Here is a 20,965-nt window from a genome sequence, read left to right as displayed (position 1 = left end):
TTTAGCAGTGACATAACCAGGTGATGTTAGTTCCTTTCCCAAAAGCAGCAGGGATAACTTGGTTGCACAGATGAATGGACAAATCTGACAGGCAGAGTCCAGTCCCTGTCCCTAGTCATGGGTATTTGCTACTTGTCTTGTGTGGGTACCCAAGTTCAGCTGAGTTCTGGTGAATCATGCCAGGGAAGGCACTGGCACATACTAGCTCCCTAACCTGCTTCTCCATACCGTTAGAGGTGCCTGTGGCTTGGGGTGGAGAGGGTTAGGGTTAGAGTTTTGAAAATAGCCCAAACATAACATGTTGATGCTCTAGAGCACCACAGTAAGTGCTTTCCTTCTGTAACTATTCCAAAAGGCTGTTCTCTGAGTGCCTTCTGATGTCCCTGTGTGTCCCAACCATGGCCATACATGTATGTGGGAATCCTCAAAATTCTGATCGTGTCTGTGAACTTAAAGTCTAGTAGCTTGGTTGTTACAACACATTTATGGGACACTGCACAGAGGGGTCTGATCCAGCTGAACTGGGATTGTTTGCCCAAATGAAGTGTCTTGTGTGCTCAAGGGCTCACAGAATCAGCTCTAATTACAGCACTTTACAAATGTTAAGGAATTATGCATACATGAACCCCTGGAAATCTCTGTTTAAGGTATTCCTGTGTTTCAGTTTCTTTCATGTGAATGTTGGAGTTGTGATTGTGTCAGAGAGCAAGTGAGAAATACTACGGAGATGGAGGAGGTACAGTATCCAACCTAAACCCACTGGGGGGAAGACACTACCAACAGGATGGGGCAAGGACATACTGGCCAATACTAGTGGCTGAGTGCCAGAGGTAAAGGTAAATATTAGGAGAAAATGAGAGGTGTTCAGACAAAGTGTTTTTCCTTGAGCAGTAGCTTTCTTTATGTGTTAAGTTTTATGATACATAAAGTAGCCTTGGCTCATCTAATAGACTCCACCAGCATAGTGGCAGTATACCATGTCCAAAAAGAGAGATTTGTGCAATTGTTCAGTGTTTTAAAGCCATATTGTTTGGTAGACTTTTTTCCCAGTTCTGATTCATTATGAAATGGCACCTTTTTGTTCCATTTCTTTGGTGTCTCTTTTCCTTTTTCTCTGTCTTTTGCCCCTTCCTTTCTGAGGGGCTGTTGTTAGCTGAAGAAAAGCGCTATTTTCCAGTATTTCTCCAGGTGACTGATAGGAAAAGGGGGCGGGGAAAAAATAAATCTTCCTTTCTTTTTTCTCATTTCAGGCCTCAGTTATCCTGTATGCTTTGAAGAACCTTGTAGCTTAACTGCAGGAATGGCCTAATTTCTTTTATTAAAAATGCCTTCCAGTCACTTTCCCCAAACTGTGCAGCTTGGAGCACTGAAGGCTTAATTTTGGGGGAAGAGAAGGAAGTATAGGATTGTTTGGAGCGATAAGGAACAAAGACCAGGACCCTAGGGAAGGGGAAAACCAAAATTTAAAGGAGACTGCTGCCATCTAGAGTCAAGACCTGACATTGTTTGCCTCTTCAGGAATGGCAGTCAAATAATATGTATGTGAAAACAATAGTAGAGGAAAACCCCTCAGAGCAATGGAACTGCTTTCTTTGCTTTTCATTTCAGTAGTAATAATAAGAACTTTTAAAAGTATTTTTTTAATAAAAGCTTTTTTATTTACATGTAATCTAATGTATTTCAATGTTCTCATCACATGAACGTTGATACTTAACATAGTGCTAAAAGGAGGACAATATTCCTACAATACAGATACAGTTATTACATGATTAGAGGAGTTGACAAAAAAAATCTTGGCTGCATACAGATAACTAGGACTGAAAACATTCCCTTCAACATTGTATTCAGCATGATGTAGTTTTCATTAGTTTTCATTCCTATATATGATATTGCTAGGATATGCAGAAATACCTGAGTTTTACTTTTTGCCTTTAAAATGTTTAATTTTATAATACAGTATTAAATTCCAAACTTCACCTAATGTCCCAGTTGAGTTGTTGAGGTGTTTTGAGTTTTCTTTAAATTTAAAGCACAAACTGTGTAACATGGCAACAGACCTGAAAGTATGTGTGTAGCAGGTAACCAAGGTAGTTAGAAGATGAGCTTCTAAGGTGGCATGGCCGCTTTCTGGCCAACTTAATATTTGACCTGATTTTTAACCCTTCTGTGGCTGTATTTCTGTACGTAGTTGCATTGAAGCAAATTAGATTTAGAAGAGTACATGTAAGGATGCTGTGAGAGTTGTGGTCTGTGTTAGGACTTGTTAACCCAACAAGTGTCTTTTTGCTTGTTCTTGCTTGATTTAGAAAGTCTGCTCAGTACTTTCCAAGCTGATGGTATTCTTTACAAGGGCTTGCAGAATATCCTGGGAGTATGGATGGAAAGGCAGCCTGTGTGTAAAAGGATGTACACAGAGGGGCTCTCCCCACTGAGGTGTTGCAGGGCTTTTCTCATCTCCTTTGTGCCCTCCCCCTCAGATTTTTCTTCAGCTCCAGCCTCTCAGTCCTTTGTGTAACACCATATTGAGAAGTTAGCATGCACAACAGGAGGCAGCTTAATGGGGGGGATGGAGGTGCACAAAAAGGCCCAATGTGGAGTTGATTGGAATAAGGCTGTGACTTTGGATTCAAAAACCAAAAAGAAGAACTGCTCGTTTAGTTATCTTACACTTTTCCCTCTCATAATTGCACTTAGAATTAATGACCTTAGTCTGCTCAGCTTGAAGACTTGCACCTCAAACTGGAACAATGGCAGAGACATTTTCTCCTGTGCCACATTTGATGCCTTCAGTTGTCTTTGTCTCCTTTGCTGCTCCCTCTGCTCCTCATCATCCAGTTTCACAGCCCCAGGGAAAGATCCATGATGGATCCTTTTGGGGAGAGAAACTCTCTTGCACAAGGCCAGTCTCGCTCATCAAGGCAGCACCCTACCAAAGTCCAAGCTTGCAGGAACAAGCAAACACTGTTGATGAGACCAGGTACCTGTGCTCTCCTGCTGTGAGGCAAGCAGAAGCTCATGTTTTCATGAGGACTGGGAAGCAAGCTGCCTAATAGCACAGCCATTGCCACAAAGCAGCACATCCCATCCAGTTCCTGAAGTGATGGATCCCATTGCATGCATGTAGGAGTAGAAGTATGGCATTTCAAGCAGACTGTCCTGACTTAAATGTATGAGAATGGCCCATCCCTGATGTATGGCTTTGCAGGGTGGTGGAACAGCCTCATTCTCCTTGATGGGTTGTAGATAGGGCCAGGGGAAAGAGGACAGACATCAGGTAGAGCAGAGCAGAACTGGGCTCAGCACGGCATGTACAGGCTTGAAATACTGTGCCCTAATGTTTCGTTCTGTGTGTGCTTTCAGAAAAGATACCTGTTACAGGATCATTATGTCAAATCATCTCTAGTGAATCCTACTTCCAGAGCCTTGATATAGCTGTTAATTAGAAAAAGCATTTTGAGTAAGTTTGCATATTTCCATTCTCTATATATTTCTCTTAGCCCTCCTTTTCACTTGTGTCATTGAATACTCTTTTAATTTTCAGCTATTCAGACTTTGACCTCTCAGTTTTAGTCAATTAAATGTGTAAACACACTCTGTGCTCAGGGACCACATTTTAGCTAGATATATAGAGGCGCTTGTGTCTATACACGGAGCACTCCCTAATTTAAAATCAGAAAGTGCTCTTTGTCCTTTCCTTTGGTGCTGGCAGCGTTTCTTTGACCTATGAACAGAAAGGAATATGATTCTATTTTCATGGAGGTTCAGCTTAAGATCAGGCATTTCACATACTTTGATAAATCTGCTCAGCCACTTCCTAAAAAGAGGGCTGTCAAAAATCGCTTTATAGTGTTACTCTTCCTTTTTGTTCTCAGTTCTTTGAATTATCCTATTTTGAGTCTTGAAAATGACTTCACATTCGTTAGTAGTTTTGTCTTTTTCCATTTTCCCCCAGTATGCTCTTGTCTTGTTATGGCAGCCTAGACACAACTATTAAGAAGAAGTTAAATTCACAAAGTACATGAAGTCTTTTTTCTTTCATGTCCTTTGAATTACTTGATCTCTGTATTTAATTCTGAAGCCTAAAATGAAACTCTGGCACTGTATCTTTCTCTACCTTGCTCAATTCTCCACAGCTCTTAAAGAAGAATTAGACATGCGACACATTACTCATACTATTTTTCTTTGTAGTTGCTACAATTAAAAAGATTCACCAAAAACTTTTTGAGGGTTGTGGGGGAATTAAAATTCTCTGCTTGCTGGCCTAACGTGATTACCGCCTTCTCAATTTCCTTTTCCTGCTTCTAGTTTGATAAAATTCTACACTAACGCAAGATTTCTGTTTACTTTCTTACTTGGGCATAGACATCTCAGAATGTATGAAAACCTTAGTTTAAAAAAACAGGTAAATTAGTTTGTTTGTGTTTTCTGACAGATTGAACATTTATTCATTAATAATTTCATTGCATTCTTTGAAGTAAAAGCTTACAAGGAAAAAAAATGGAGGGGAAGAATACATCACAGCAGGTATTTACTGGGATTTTAGGTTTCTGCGTGCTTGCTACACTCTTTATTCTGGCCACCCATCTTCCTTTACAATGGCTTTTCCTACATGGCATCCACACAATGTAATATCATTAGATTACACATAGAGCACATGGGTCCTGTCCTGCATTTGGTGGGAATGTGGCATTATTTCAGGGAAGGGTGCTGCATTCAGTACGTGCACAAATCAAAATAAAACCTGAGAGAAGCAGCAAACTGCTTAGATTGCTAGAGGGTGTAGCTGAGAGGGGAAAGTAAAAGAGTTAAATATATTTGGCTTGACTGAACAGCAGTTCAGGGCAACTTCACGTCTTGGAAATGGAGAGAAGATGGAACAAGAAATAATCAATTAAGACTGTACAGCATGCATTAGGTGAAAGCAGTGACTGCAGATTAATTTAGTCAGTTTAGCCCTCAATTAAAAAACTCTCAGCACCTTACTTTTGCATCACAACATATGGTGGAAAAAAACACTTTAGGTTATTTAAGAGAAGGAAGAGAATATAAGGACCTTTTGTGAGTGATCTTTATAAGTGGGAAAGAAGAAAGTGTGACAGTGAGCTCTCAATTTGTTGAGTGTTGAATTTGAGGGAATCTCCTAGTGCTGTTGTAAAGAGTAGCCTATGTGGCTGCTGCTCCTTGAATGGTTTATATTACATCCCCCTTTCTTCTCTCAAGATGTCCTCCAGGACCTTTGTTATTACAGGTGATGTCCCTGTGCAGCTGCCTTCAGGAGAGAGGATGAGGTGTCAGGTGAAGCATATGTGATTCAAAATTCTGCTGCCTTGCAATGTCTTGTCTGTGCTGGGAAAAAGAGCGTGACCCATGCTGTGTGCATGGCTCCCTGTACTCCCATCATGCTAATCCATGTTTCTGTGTCAGTTGTCATGCTGATAGTCCTGGCAGTTTTAGTTGTAGACCTAAACCCAGGCAGAGCTGCAAAGGGAGTGGACAGGGATGGCTGAAATGATGGCTGGCTCCATGGCAATGAGTAGGAGGTTGTTAGCCAGTGTGACCAGAATTTTCCTTCGAGATGATGATGTGTTAGTAGAGTTATTTTCTTGTAAGTTGACTCTTCTGTGTTTCATAATTTGAGTCATTAGAGATTTTACTGTTTTAATTCTTTTTTTCTTCTGATATTCAGTGAACAGCTCTTCATCAAAATGCACTGTTAGATTTTGGTTAGCTCAAGTAAAAAAATATTTTTATTACTGTGTTTCCATTTCAATAGGCGCTACTGTCCTTGAAATGTCAAATAAAATATGACGTGTCAATTACTGTATGTCAAGCACATGATGTATTTTCAGCCACTGTTGATTTAGATGGGTTTTGATGTGTGCTTGATGTATTCTAATGGTGCTTCTTCAGTTCAGTGAATGTCTTGAAAACAACATTGAATGCCACATAAATCACAGCACCACCTTTTTCAGGGACTTCTGCCAGAGCATGAGGTAGCAGCTTTGAGTTGCTGTGAATATTTGGTCTATAATGGCTCTTTTGTCCCAGAGTTGGGAGCCTGTAGTTTCTGGCAGGTTTGCCAGCAGAGCGGAAGCAGTCTGGCCACACAACTGCTTTATTCAATTATTTTTTTAATCACTACTTTAGAAAAAGAAAATCTAACATTTTCCTAAGAGATTTTTTAGAAATCCCATGCCAGTATTTGGCTTGCATTTTGTCTGGTAATGTGAATGTGGTAGAAAAGGATGAAGTAGCACCATAGGCATCATCACCATATTAGTGTCAGTAAGGATTTCTCCTAATGATACTCACCTAAAATGTGCACTTACTTGAAGGATGAAACACTCCAATCATTGCAAACAGTAAAGTAGCATTTCTGACTTACAGCCCAGACAAAAATGAGGACAGGTTACTTTCTGATGTTTTCTACTACCTACTTCCAGCATTTGCTGGTTGTGTTTAGTGCTAACATTTACTCTTCTGCCTGGAAAATATGTGCATTCGTACAGCCACGTGATTCAGTCCAGTCCCAGAAAGATCATACCACTCTGATACTGTGGTGGCTGGAGGAAGAGGGAGAGGAGGTAGGGGTAATATGCCCACAACTGCCCCCACAAAGATCATACAGAGCAGGATTAAGAACACCCAGGAAAAATCATGTGCATGGAGCTCTGATGCTCCAAGCCATGTTTTGCTCCTTTCCCTGTCTTTGCTCTATTACTTAGAATGTAACACATTGCTTTAATGAGAAGCTGTGCATTTAATTTGTCTATACTTTCAAAGGGTATCGTTGAATAAGATGGGCATTGAAATAATGTGAGACTTCATAACAGAGTTGTCTTTCGAAATGGCTTTTAAGTGCAGTGCTTTCAGATGGGCAGGGTTAGACTTCAGCCCTTCAGAAATACAAGCTCACCCATGGGACATCTGTGTAAACTACATCTCTGCTCTTTGAACTCAAGAGGCTGAAATAAAAGCAGCCTGTCACAAAACCAGAAGAGCACTGGTCAATTTTTTGTTATTGCTCAATTTTTTGTCACAGAAACGAGACAGTAGGATTTACCATCCTGGTGTGCAGCAGAGAGCAGCACACTATGCACCACTCGTTTGGCTGATATTCTGTGATTTTACATACCCTCTCCCTGCCTGCTTTTTCCAGAAGACATTTGTCAGGTTTCTAGTACAAAAGGGTCCAAAAGGTCCACCTGCCAGGCCATCAGCCACTGAAAAGCTTAAAGATATTATGAAAATGACTATAATTTACTGAACATAAAATATACTGAAATTCAGACAGCTTGTTTTTGTATAAAAGACTCTAACAAGAGCAAGAAATAACTGTCCAGGGAACAAAGCTGTTTAACACTACCTGGAGCAAATACAGTGGCAGAAGTACTACAGCTTCATTCTGTGCCTGCTGTGGGGCGAGTGCATGGCAGGAGAGGGACTTTGTCGTGCCACAAGATGCTTCTAGGTCACACTTAATTAACATTATTACTATTAAAAAATCCGTTCTATCAGTATTAAACACTACCTATGCTTGTGTAACTCATATGGTTGCATTTGAGTGGCCAAGTGTGAGATGTAAATGAGAAAGGGATTTTGTGGTTGCTGTTACAGCTGATATGAAACTCATTACTGACTTCCACTTACCTACCCAGGCGAAGGGGGAGAAAGTGGCCTTGGAAATGGGAGCTTCCAAAGAGGATTTAGGGATGTAATTGACATGAATGTCTTCCCAAAAACAATACTCCTGAAAAGAATGCTTAGCACATCAAGCTGTGTGTCCAGATTGTGCTCCTGTGCCAAACTCTACTTCAGACTGTGACAACAGTCCTCCTTGCTCTATCCCTTCTGTGTAGGGTACAAGTATGTAATGGAGCAAAGAAATGAGAAGTGGGATGGAAAGGAAGAGGCCTGCTCTTTCTGCCCCTTGAAATGTGTTTCTTCACCTCTGTGGAAGAGGTGTCACAAGGTGCCTTGAGCAGTCACCCTCACGTGCGAGGCAGTGTCAGCAGGGGCCCCTGCCCAGAGTGGAGGTGGCTCCATAGGGCTCATGGGGTATGGGGACCCCATTGACAGGATGACATGTCTGGCTGGTCTTACTGAGGCGGTGGCTTGTGATGGCCATTGTTGTCTCATCTGATCCCGTGCTGAATGCCACCCTGATGCCCCGCTCCATCTGTCTAACACTTTCTCTTATTTACTGCAGTTACAGCAATGCTGTTCTGTTATGCTGGGAGTTTTGGATTTGGATTTGGTTGTTTTTTTCCTGTGTCTCTTCCAAATGAACAATTGTGACAGCAAAATGCTTTGATAATTATCCCTTTTTACTGCATGTGAAGGCTCCAAATGTTTTAGGAAATTATGGGTGTTTTTTTGATCTTTAAAGTTCTGGTATGTTCCATCCCATTTAACAAAACAAAGCAAAACAACATATGTGCAGAGCTGAGTTTTGCTAGATTTTAACAGACTCCGATTTCTCCCATAAAAGCTTGAATGTAAGCACACTAGTTGTTCTTAATTACTATATTGGCAGCACTAGCTGATGCTTTATTTGGTGACTGATACTGTTTGTCAAATCTCATATAGTAAACAGGCAGAGATCTTACCAGATTAGGAAAGGGAAAATATCTAGAAGTGGGTGTGGCTATTTTCTTGGTTTTTTTCTCCAAAATGGAAATTTTAAAAGTAGAACTAAATGAATCCTGATGTGGATTTAAGTTATTAAGCCAAACGTCCTGTTGGTGAAGTTTGGGGAGAATAAATGTTTTCAGGGAAGCATCAGGAATTCCAGAGATGAATGAATTGCATCCTGGGTCAGCACATCTGGCTTTGGGCTAATATGTGCAGGAAGACTGTGACAAACAAGGGACCACTGGGTCCTAGACCAGTTCTGCTGACTGCACAGTTAAGATACTTGAAATTCAGAGCTCTGTCTTCCAGCCTCTCAAATGTGTCGACCTCTGCTAATGAGCAATATGCATAAATTAGCAAGGTGAATGGAATGTCCCATTGTTACCATTCCTTGATTCTCAGCATTGTAGGAGATAAATTGGGAAGGATCTCAGCTTCCAAGAGAGCAGATTCTCTTTGCTTCTTTGCAAGGTTTCCTTTGTAATGTGAGTGTGCTTCCAAGTGTGAAAATAAGTAATAATGATGGTAGTGTAATAATAAATACATCAAGTATTGATAATGACGCCATGGAAATATTATGTAGCTCTAAATAGGACAAGGAACATCATGTGGGTGAAGGATGTCTGATCTCCAGTACTAGGATGCTGCAAGAAATTCTGCTGGTGACAGGATGATTTTTCTGCATAGATGGAAACTTGGTTCCTTCCCTCATCCCTGAGACAATTTCAAAACAAAGGAAAAAGTTTGCTAACCTGAAAAAGGGTGGCCATTTAACCTCCTGTTAAAAAAGTTCATTTAACTACTGTCCTATATGATTATGAATTCTGTTTCTTTTGTTGGGCAGCATTGTTACCAGGTGATTAACCTAGCTAATTACTGTGGGATGAAGTGAAGTAAAATTTATTTCATCCAGTCTGTAAACATGGAATTTTTCCCTGTTGCTAGTGTGTAGGGAAGGGCCAAGTAAAAAATCTGATAGTTGCAAAGCATGTTCAACTTTGTATGTTTTTATCCTTTCCTGAACAGAACATGAAATGTCTGTTGGAAATAGCAGAATAATTTTTCTCAAATAGTTGAATATTTGACATCTCAAGGGGAGACATATGCCCTTTTACCAGTGGGGAAACATTCCTTGCCAGTAGAAGGCATTATGTTACATTTCAAAAAAACCCGAAGAAGCAACTTCATTTAAATCTTACCCAGTTTAAATTCCTGCATAAATTCACATACAAAGTAATAGTGAATATAAACACCCAAGTTCTCAGTTCAGTTTTTGCTTTAGCAGAGATGGAGCATGCATGAAGTGAAATCTTGAGCTTTATTTTGATGGCAAAAAGCCATCAGGATTTTGTTCTTGCCTTTCTAAAGAAGGTCATTATCATCCTAAAGATGTTGGTAGTTATCCCTGACTAGGGAATAGCCACAGTGAGGGCCACCTAGTTTTTTAAGTGGATGACCATGACAGCAAGTCCATGAAGTCACCGTGACCCAGTGAAGCCCAGAGAAGTGGAGTTTCTTGGCTACCAGCCTAATCAAGGCTCTTGGAAAAGTGTTATGGTGTATTTATCAGGAAAAATAGACTTTGTACTCTGAGTGCAACTGGAACAATTTCTGTGACAAGCAGATGTGTTAAATATGTATTTCCAGCACTAAATGTAAACTATGGTCATATGCCTGCTTACAGAAGAAATTTTTGTCTTAGTCAAATCTTGCCTTGCTCATGAGACTTGAGAGTCCAAATGCAATTCTGCCTTGTTGCAGAAGTGTTAAGAGGACCAGCTCATGAAAACTGTGGTTTTCAGGAAACCATTACTTGGTTGGTTTTCAGGAAACCAGTGCTCTGGTTTCCTTCTGTTGGGAAATCCTATGTTTGACTGCACTGAAGAGAATGGGAGCTTTGCCAGGCTTTGAGACCTGTGTACAAGCTGGATATCATTGTGGCTGGTGAGCTGGTGTAATGATAAACAAGGAATTGTTGAAATTTGGCTTTTTGATATATGTGAAAAGTACATTAGTGCTCTGCTGCATAATTAATTACAAGTGGAAAAACTCTACTTACCACAGACTAACTATTTGCTGAGTGGAATTCGGGTTGATTTTAGTAAGAGGGAGAAGAAAAGCAATGTTGCCCACATGATGCAACAGATCTGTGCAAGGCCAGTAAAAAGATGCAGTAACTCTTCCAGCTCATAGATGGTAGTCATGAGTTCCCCTCTCTTGGAAGCTGTATGCCTGACTGGTTTCTGCAGCTTTCAGGAACACTTTCTATCAGGGGTACAGATGAAGCCACCAGAAATGTTCCAAATACTAGCAAATACAGAAACTACAACTGTGTAAATTTCTACTCTGTAAACTATGACACTCAGTGACAAAACCTGGCCCTTTGATTCTCTAGAGAGACAGTTTCCAACTGGTGAATTGGTAGCAAGTCTGGGGCAAGAGGGGAGAAATTAAGAGAAAAGAAGTGGCAATCCTTGGGAAAGTACTATGAGAGGCTGGGCCTGGTGAAGCCCAGAACATTGCTTCAGGTGAGACTGTTGCTAGAAATAGATGTGGAAAACCACAGATGCAAGGAGAGATAGTAGGTTTTCTTCATACTGCAGTAGTGTATTACTGCTCTGTTCATGCACTGGGACCTCACTCTACTTTGTTTTGTAAACACAAAACTGCCATGAAGATGTGGCAAGGCTCTCGTAATCCAAATGAAGGAATAAATCATTGATACGTGTGGCTGTAAAGCCAGGTGCAGGGTAGCATACTGAACAGAAAAGCTGACTTCATGTGTAAAATAAATACATCAGGATTCCTTGTTAATGAAAATGCTTAGTAACACAATCTGTTGAGCCCTTGAGTGGTACAGCTTAGATTTATAGGGTGTTTTTCTCTTGTTCTTTTATTAAAAATTTCTTTCAATACGAGAGGGTGCTCTGGAAGAACAAAACAAACAACACTATAAATCTCAGAATTTATTGATTAGAAAGTATCTTAGGAAGAGAAACCCAAATCCCTGAAGTATGGTCTTGCACTCAGTAACTTTTTTTGTCCACCAAATCAACAAAAGTATTTAGTCTCTTTTTTCCTAGGTATGGTGGTTATATTATCTCAGTTATAGATGAATACTTGGCAATATATACTTTCACACAGGAGCTTGTAAAGGGCTGTGGGGCATAAAAAATCTTGTCTTCTGAGATGGCTTTCTGTTGGGGGATGGCAGGCTGTCTTTACATAAATAAATATATAAACACCAAAATGCACCCTTCAGTGTGGTCAACCATTTAGTAGTTAACAAAATCTGCTTGATGACACAGAGTATGACAGATGACCGCCCCTAATTGCATTTCACATAGGTATCTAGGGTAATCAAATATTTAGCTTATCAGTAATAACCCTTCTGAACAGGAAGAAAGTAAAGGTCATTCACATGAGCTTCAGTCCCAGTAGAAACAATGTCCTCATTTAATATCACTGACTTGGCAAGATGCTAGTGGCAATTTTGTCAGCTAAGGATACAGAGCAGAGAATTTTTAATCACCACTACATTTGTTACTCCAACCAACAAGAGGAGGTGGATGCACAGGCAAGAGTTGTCATTGTACAGTCACTGGGACTGACTACTGTGTTGTACAGTGTGAAGAATCAGAATTAGAGATAGTAGAAGAAAGTGAAATCTGGAGAGCAAGGTAGAACATTTAAAGAGTCCTGCACTAGAAAGGGGAGGGTCTGTGCTCTTGGAACAAATAACCAGAACAAAGGTGAAAGACATGCATATATGTACATACTCATCTTATTTTCATGATGAACATTTCAGCTCATCCTTTGTCTGTAACAGAGTAATTTTTATTTCCCTTTTTAAATAATTTTCTGCTGAGATTACCAGTATTGACAAAGCTTGTTTGTATTGTGTTGCCAGAAAAGCGTGAAGAAAAAGTACGAATCAGCAGCAGGAGAGGTAAAAAGCAGGGCCCTGTGATCTTAGAGCTGAGTTGTAGGTGCTCAGTTACCCAATTTTCTGCTCTGTTTAGAAGGAAACAAAAAAGAAAGAACAGACTTGGCATTGATGCAGCCTGTGTCTGGAGGGAGAGTTAGTGCGGCTGCAGATCCTGTGAATGATCACTGCTGTTCTGCCAGCTCGGAAAGGAGGGGACAAAATAAGATGCTTTTTCTCTGCTAGACCAGGTTCAGCTCTCAGGCCTGAACTAGCATGCATCAAACATGTGTGGCATACAGGATTTCAGGAATTATTCCTGCTTTCAAGAAGATATACGATGCTTTGTCTTCAGATCCAAAGAACAGACCCTTGCCCATGCACTTTAGTCCACTTGCAAGTTCATTGTGAAGATATGTTTCCCCACTGCTTGAGGTTTCCTTTTTTACATGAATTTTCACTTCTGTAGAGGAAAAAGCCATCAGGCTAAAGCAAAGTAAGCTAATTGTGGAGGTTTTTCTAAGAGAAGTGAAGGTTTATGTTAGCTCATGATCACTTAGTAGTCTTTCATTATAATGTGTAGATACATGTGTTTATGACTAGAAACACCTTGTAAGGAAGGAACTATTTAGAAAAAACAAGCATTCATTAGAAACTCTCTTTAGAATATGAGCATGGCTGAGCAGTGGAGCTCATTGCCCAGAAAATGGTTGCTGGTTTTTTTGGTTTTTATCTATCTTAGAACATTTTCATCCTTAAACAGGACAAGACTGTGAACAACTTGGTCTACCTCCGAAGAGCCTTGCTGAGCAGAAAATTTATAGTTCCCTCGACAGATGAGTTTTTGTCTTATGATAATGACAGACATGACAATACACCATGGTAAAAAAAGAGGTGTTAACATGGGTTCTGACATCCAGAGCAGTCTTTGCACTCTGTTCAGCCATCCTGATGAGCTGGAAGGTTCAATATTGCAGCTGTGCATCCTCTGTAACATGCACATGTTAGAAAAATACTTTTAAACATATGTAAACTGCTGTCATGTGTCACCTCAGAATCTCTGACAAAACCTAAGGACAAGTGTCTCACTTAATATGAGTCCATCTGTCCAAACCAAGGGAAAGGCAGAGCAGTGAAACAGAATTATATTTAATATTACTGAAAATGTTTAATCTGTGTGTAAAACATAGTAGATTTCCTGTCAAATGTTTCTAAAACATTTACAGGTAGAAACAAACTCTGTTTGCTCTGGCATATTAGGAGAAACATGCAATTCATCCTTGTTAAGGAGCATCTCAGTAATTCAGTAGGGCTGTGTGGGAGTTGCTGTTGCCCAGGTTTGGCTGCTGCTGGATGTAGTAGTGCCAGTTATCATGCAGCCATGAATTTTCTCAAAACCAAGAAGAAACATTTTAGTAATGTAGGCAATGCCTAGGTGCAAGGTAGTTAGCATGTAATTCCTTTGCTTTTTACACATTAGCTCTGTAGGGTAAAACTTTGTGGGTTAATAAGGGTAAAATAGATGGAAAAGTTTCAGTGGGTTTGTTTCCTATGACATTTCAGAGTTCATCATAGATTTGATTTGTGGGTTTTCTCTGTCAGAAGTGCTTTACAGTCCTTCAGTCACAAGATCTGGGGGGTGTGCTGGAGCATGTCAGAGATGCTTTCTGGCCCAGCTTCCTTTCCTTAGAAAGCCAGAAGAGAGAAGCAGCATGAAAGAGAAGAATAGGGTGTGTATTTGGGTCTCAGCCCACTGTGGAGCTGGAATGCAACTCAGAACCAAATCCTAAGGGCTGGAAAGTTCTCCTGGATCCCACAGCACGAATATAGATCGGAAAGATCAAACAAATGTCTCAGCTTAACGCAGCTGGTAGCAGAAGTGATCAGTAGTTTTGGTAACGTGTGCTGTGGTTTACCTTAGTGCTTTTCTTAGTAGGCCCCAAAGTTCTTTCCTTTTGCCAGAAGTTTGTTCCATGTATAGTTGTGCTTCCACTTCCACCCCAGCCAGAGCAATGTTCTGGCACACTCAGGTTTGCAAGGCAGCTCAGCAGTTCAAGTACCTTCATCTGGTCTCAACAGTAAATGTTGCAGATGAAGTCAAGGTCAGAGATGTGCAGGGTGTTTTGTTTGCTGACTCCCCAGGTCAGGAATATAACAGCTTGGATAGGAATGGCCACATGGAGCTGGAGCAGAGGATCCTCTTTACCAGGGTACTGCCTCTGGCAGCAGCCGGGGTGGACATCTAGTTCAGAGCATAACAGAAGAAACTTCTGTGCTCCTACTCCCATCTACCCATCTGCTGCTTGTGCAGCTTCACTCCAGCTCAAGCACTTTCTGAACCAAATGTATTCAAATCTTCTTTTATCTCTGTCTTGTTTATCCATGTAATTTTCCCATTTCATATGTGTGCTGTTTGTGTATGCTGCCAAATTCCTCCTTTCTTTCTTGACAAAAAGTATAATTTCGAATAGAACATCACCTTAAAGTACAGTGATTGAAGTAACTGCTGCTAATAAAAGAGTAGCACGTATTTTCCTTTTATGATCACCTTAAGTACTGCTTGATATGTTTTAATGTCTAGCATTCCTAAGGCAGGTGTTTGCCTTTCATGAAACATGAAATAGGATCTAAGAATCAAAGAGGAGAAAAAATACATGTGTATGTACACATGTGCATCTTTTTATGAACAGGGGACAGAAGCAACTATGTATTTTTTTTTTAATAAATATTTGAGTGAAGATTTTTATCAGGAGATGGTACTGATATTTAAGCATTTTATAGCAAAAAAACCTACTATGTTTTCATACAGTAGGTTTTTGGCATCTGACTACTAGAAGGAGTTTTATAAACTGTAATGAGAAATAAAATCCATGTCATATTTCTTCATGGTGTAGTGTGTAGTGTTACCACTATCCTGAGTGGGCTGGTAATATTACATGGCCTACCAGAAAATAAAATTGCATTATGTGGAAAGGTGCTACAAAATAAAGTAATTGTGAGTTGGAATCTGGGAAATGGTATTCAAAGCCACTTTTCAAAAAGGCACAGAGTACTCACCTATCTGTTAGCATGTGAAACTTAAGGTCTTAACTAATAGAAGATACTTTATCTTAAGTGACATCTGCTCCATGAATGTGTGGTGTGCTGCTGTGGGTGTGTTCATTCAGAAAAGTGCCAGAGGATCTAAGCAAAGGTGTTGGGACTGTGGTCATCCCTGCTTTTGATGGTTCTTGGTGGGCAGCTGCCCTGAGAACCAAAGGACTGCCAGCTGCCGTGGGGGTGTGTGAGCATGCTGTTCAATGTGCCCAGGGGGTGCCATCCCACACTGAATCCAAAGGCTGGGATTTAAAAACATTATGTCTATAGTTAGTCACTTAACAGCTCTAGTTTCTATAAATGTTAAGCAGCCAAAACCCATGATGCTTCTTTCTGCAGCCCTGGTTCCCTTTGAACACTGAACAAGTGCTAGAGATCCAAGGATTTTCTTCAACTGCTCATTACCATGTCAATGCAAGCGTGTAGTATTCTAGTTTTCTGCTTTTATTTAATTTGCCTGCACTTTTAATCACTATAACTTACAGGCTGACCCAGAAGCTTTGCATGTTTCATGAAGTAAAGATTCACATTGCTAAGTTTATACATTATTTGAACATTTGAGTTTTGTATAATGACATATTTTTCCCTTAGAAACATAAAACCTGTAAATATCTGCATGTCCAAAATTGAACTGAGGGTGGGATATGAGTGCTTCTATCATGTATTGCCAAAGCACATCATCAGCTCATAGTTATTCAACATGGTCATATCAGTTTTTGTTTTCAGCTTGTCTGTTTATGTGGTTATTTTTCTGTGTGCTTTATTATACTCAAATATTACAAGAAGCAACTTTCCTGTGGAACAAAAGCTGGATTGTCCAGTTTGATCACTTATGTGCACATTCTCGATTTCTTCACACGTGTTCTGAATTTACATGGAAGCTGTGGTAGTCACAGCTGGTTGCCACTAAAAGGGGTGGTGACACTCCCCTAACCCATGGCCACAGGTTCCCATCCTCTGCCATATGTCAGTGCAGGTACTTGGCACGCTCTCCTACTTAGGGAGTCAAGCTACCAAAAGCTTCTAAGATTTTTTTTGGCAGAACTTTCTTCTTGTTACTGTGGGTCCTGCCCTGGCTTGCTGCAGAATCAGGCAAGTGCCAATGCCAACACAGCAGAAAGCAGCTAGAGTGGGACTGTCCTGATGTGCCATCTCAACCAAATTCTGTACTCGGAGCCCAGGGGCTGAGAAGCTCAAGAGAACCACAACTCGTGTTTCACGGGCTGGCCTGCTGAGCCCCTCATCCAGGCTCAGCAGATGCTGCACGGGCGTGAGCCCCATCTGGTTTTTCTTCCCGTAGTAGCCAGAGCAGAGGGGACACGGCTGATACGTCCTGGGTCTCACCCCAAAGGGAAGAGAGCATCTGCTTTTAGCAGCCACAGACTGTTATTAGGGTGCAACCACAAGTCTCTCCATTAACTACAGGGCCAGCTAGAGAGGAAGGTAATGCAGCCCCCTGTCACCTTACCTAAGGTGTCTCTTCTACAGCAGTTTGGAGGCAGGCAGGATGTGTTGCCAAAGAGTCTGAGCTCATAGTGGAGGGGCCAAGGAGGAGTAAAAATGGTAATCACAAGGATGAGGATGCTACGCTGGGACACTGTTTGGGGTTGTAGAGCAAAGAGCAAAGCGTGGCTTGCTGCACGTCCCTCGCTCCTTGCTGGCCGTGTCAGGCAGCCCTTGGCTGCCTCACTGGGATGCCAGCAGCACCCAGGAGCTCGTGCTTGGGTGGCCAAAGGTAACCCTGTGTGTTTGCCACAGGGTGAGTGCACTTGAGCACATTGTGAGTGGGGAGCAGCCAGCGTGCAGGGACTGGTGGTGTGTCACGAGACTGAACACAGTTCAAGGCTTTAATAAACAAACCGTGTTCCCCAGGCAGCTCTGCTCGGCATATTGCTCAGAAAACACAGGATCAGTATAAAGACACCCATTACATGTGGTTTTTAACAGTGTTACTGCCTGTGCCAAGGGCTATTCACTGTCTACACACAACAGAGGCAAAACATCTGGGAAGTCATGGGCAGCATTCATAGAAAGGAAAAATAATCCTGCAACCAGGTTTGTTGTGATCCACATCTCATGCAGTGCAGGTCCCGTTCAGCAGAACTTGATGGCCATCTAGTGGTGAAGCCCTAGTCGGTGTTTGGTTTTGCAGACTTCTTTGTATCAGAGAGACTTGGCCATGTGTGAGTTGCAAAGATGCATATTTTCACTTCTAACTGGAAGTAACACGGCTGAATTTTTATAAATCACCCTAAATGCTTGCATTGGTTTTATTTATTTCTGCCTACGAACCCTACTGACTGCAGGTCTTGCAGTGGCTCATGAAGGCAGCCAGCAGTCTCCCAGGATTCCCATTAGGTGTAACAATTTCTACACTAACATACAAATTACACTGGCTTTAGAGATGCAGATAAATAAACATCAAGCTGACAGGTCAGAACCTGGTTTTCTTCTTCGTTAATTTATCTTTCAAACTTCATGTTTCAGCAGTAATTTAATATATCCTGCTGAGCTGTTAAGTGTGGCATCAGTCCTACTGCAAAAGCCTACCTTGAGCATTAAAGGCTGCCTGAGATCGTGGCCATTAACAGAAGAATTGGCAGCTCCTCCTCAGGGTACCCTGGTAGTTCTTGGCTGATGACAGGTTTCCAAGTCTTCCCTCTGGGCAGTTGCTGGGGGCTCACTTGAATTTGAAAGGGGCTGCTACTATATGGTTTGTTTGGGTTTTGGTTGGGGGAAGAGGGACATTGTGGTCTTTTTTGTGCTGTTTTTCCTTTATTTATTTTATATAATTTTAAACAAAAAGGAAAAGGAAGTTAGTTGAAAAAATAAATCCCTGTGAATTCCCTGGCACATTTCAAGGTCTTTGTCTACCATGGTGCCATCAAACAGTAGTTTTGGGAAACCTGTCCTGACCAGTGACACCTGACACAGCCCCTGTGGCCTTCAAAAGACACCAAATGTGGTTTTGAGGACTTTCCTGCTGTCTGTGTGGTCAGTGAGGGTATTTTATAGAAATTGCTTGAGAAAGGAGAAGGTGTCCCTTTCCTGTTCGCCTGGCAAAGGGAAAGAACATCAACAAGTCATCTGGAACTTATGGTGAGAGGGACTAACTTGAGGAAGCTCAAAAAAGCACTTTGTGCTTTTTTAGGGTCTTTGGTGATATCTCCATTTAAAGTCACACAGCTTTTGCAAGGCTAAAACCAAGCTGGTGGTGTTAGGTAGATTTTGGCTCCTTTACCACCATTGAACATGTCTGCACTGGAGGTCCCCCTATGCCACAGGAGTTGAAGTGGCAGAGGAAAGCCACCTTGGACATATGCTCTTACTTGCCATGTGGGTCTCCTCTGCTGGTTAGTTCATCATTTATGCTGCAGGGCTGCGAAGGGAAGGCATGAGGTGACATTTGCTGGTTCTAGCTGACAAGAGCTTTTCTCTTTGCTGTGCTGAGCAGGCGATGACTGTGAAGCTCTCAGGGGAGGGTGACAATATTCATCACCTCCTGTGGGATAAGTAGGATGCTACTTTTTAGAAAGAGGGAGCAATCCAGTTAAAAAGCAGCAGCATTGATCGTGTGCCACCTTCATGGCACTGCTCTGTGCCATCCTCTTTTGTATAAATATCCAGGAAAGCACAGAACGGTTCCCAGCAGTGAGATCACTTTCTCATATGTGACAAATAGCTTTTTACGAGGTGCTTACTCTTCTCGAGGTTCAGTTTGTCTCAGAGCTGGAAATTGCAGCAGCATTTTAAACCTGATCCTCCTCCTATTTAAATGAGCTCTACTATCCAGGATCTGAACACTCTGTTACAAAATAGGATTTTAAGACAGCTCATGAGTTGCTTGCAGAAAAAAAGATTCACAAATATTTACTTTTAAAGATCAGGATTTCCTAGTTTTGAGCACTGGATTTTGTATGTTCAGTATTGAGCTTTAACATTTGATTTACAAGTTTGCTTTTATTTCAGCTGGTGGGATGTTTCAAAAAAAAACCCTACTGGAGTAGTGAAACCATTCTCAGTGAATTGTCTAACCCAGGACTTTTATTTGTTCTGAGATTCAGAGCAATTGCTTAAATGCAATTCCTAAGCCATTTCTGAGAGAGCTAGACATATCTGTATTCCAGTCATATAGTTTAAGTGCTAATATTTCTTACTCTCTTGGGGACCATTTGTGCCAGCTGATGTTGTTACTATGGCTCTCTGTCCACTTCTATCTCCATTCCAGGAATTCTCTGCACATCTGTTTACATGCATCATATTATAGGCAAAAATAATTAATCTGGAGAATCTCTTGCCTGTAGGTAAAATATAAATATGTGTTAAAAGAGTACTGTTCAGAAAGAAAGTACTTTTTTTTTTCCTCATTAGTGCTTCAAATTAGGATTGTACTATGAAAATATTTAAACAATAATAAAAATGCATAATTTGGACTACCACTAATTCAAGGCTTAGAGATTTGTATGCAGAGAATTAGAACATCAGTGAAATCCCATGCTAATGGTGTGAGATGCTTCACACAAACTTTTAACCCCATATGAGTAGTCCTCAGCAAGTTCTGGGAAGCTCTGAGTTCAGTGTATGCTGTAACAGCTACAGCTGTGCAGCTGTGTACAGCTGTGCAGGAGCTCCTCTGACAGGAGCTTGCAGGTCAGTGTTAACAGAGGTGCTTCCCAGCAGATGCATCAACATCAGTGCTCCTTTCAAATGCCCGCCTTGGTACCGTGGATTCCCCAAAGATTCATCCTTTTCCTTCAGATTGATCTTAAAGAGTCTAAAAGAGTAGGCTAATGAGCATGTAGCCCATTTACCTCGAATGTCAATAAACCTGGGAAGCCCCAGAAACCTGATGAAGAGCAGAGTTGTTCCAGGACTTAACTAAACAGTCTGCTGTAGCTGTGGGTGATGGTGGTTGCTGTGCAATATAATCATAGTGAGCTTGATAGGATGGTCAGTTAATAATGATTTATGGCTGGGTGATTACTGGCAGTCAATGAGGGTTTGAATCACAGCCTTCCAACTTGATAATAATGTATCTAACTAAGCCAAATGCATTGCGGTAGCAAGGCTTTTTTCAAGTAATAGGTCCAGCACACACTGTACTTAGAAACTAACGTAACATTACTGCAATGCTGTATTTTTAATTGCTTAAAATTAGGGTAACTGATAGGCTACAGGACATTGCTGTATATGGAGTCTCTTTGATAAGCATTTATGTGTTTCTGTGGGGATTGTTCTCTGGCCTTGTTGTTAAACTTCATTTATCAGTGGTCTGAAAGAAAATAAATTTCATTGGCTTGCACATGATAG

General features: G+C 41.1%; 1 protein-coding gene across 10 annotated transcripts in view; it reads left to right on the top strand.

The window, feature by feature from the left end:
* Nucleotides 1-20,965, top strand: part of KLF12 (Kruppel like factor 12) — a 230,993-nt gene that overhangs the window by 188,374 nt on the left and 21,654 nt on the right. The window lies entirely within an intron of this gene.

The sequence above is a fragment of the Motacilla alba genome, chromosome 1 (genome assembly GCF_015832195.1).
Source record: "Motacilla alba alba isolate MOTALB_02 chromosome 1, Motacilla_alba_V1.0_pri, whole genome shotgun sequence".
In the NCBI taxonomy this organism is placed as follows: Eukaryota; Metazoa; Chordata; class Aves; order Passeriformes; family Motacillidae; genus Motacilla; species Motacilla alba.
Note: the sequence above shows the minus strand (reverse complement) of the source record. Positions and strands in the feature narration are given on the sequence as shown.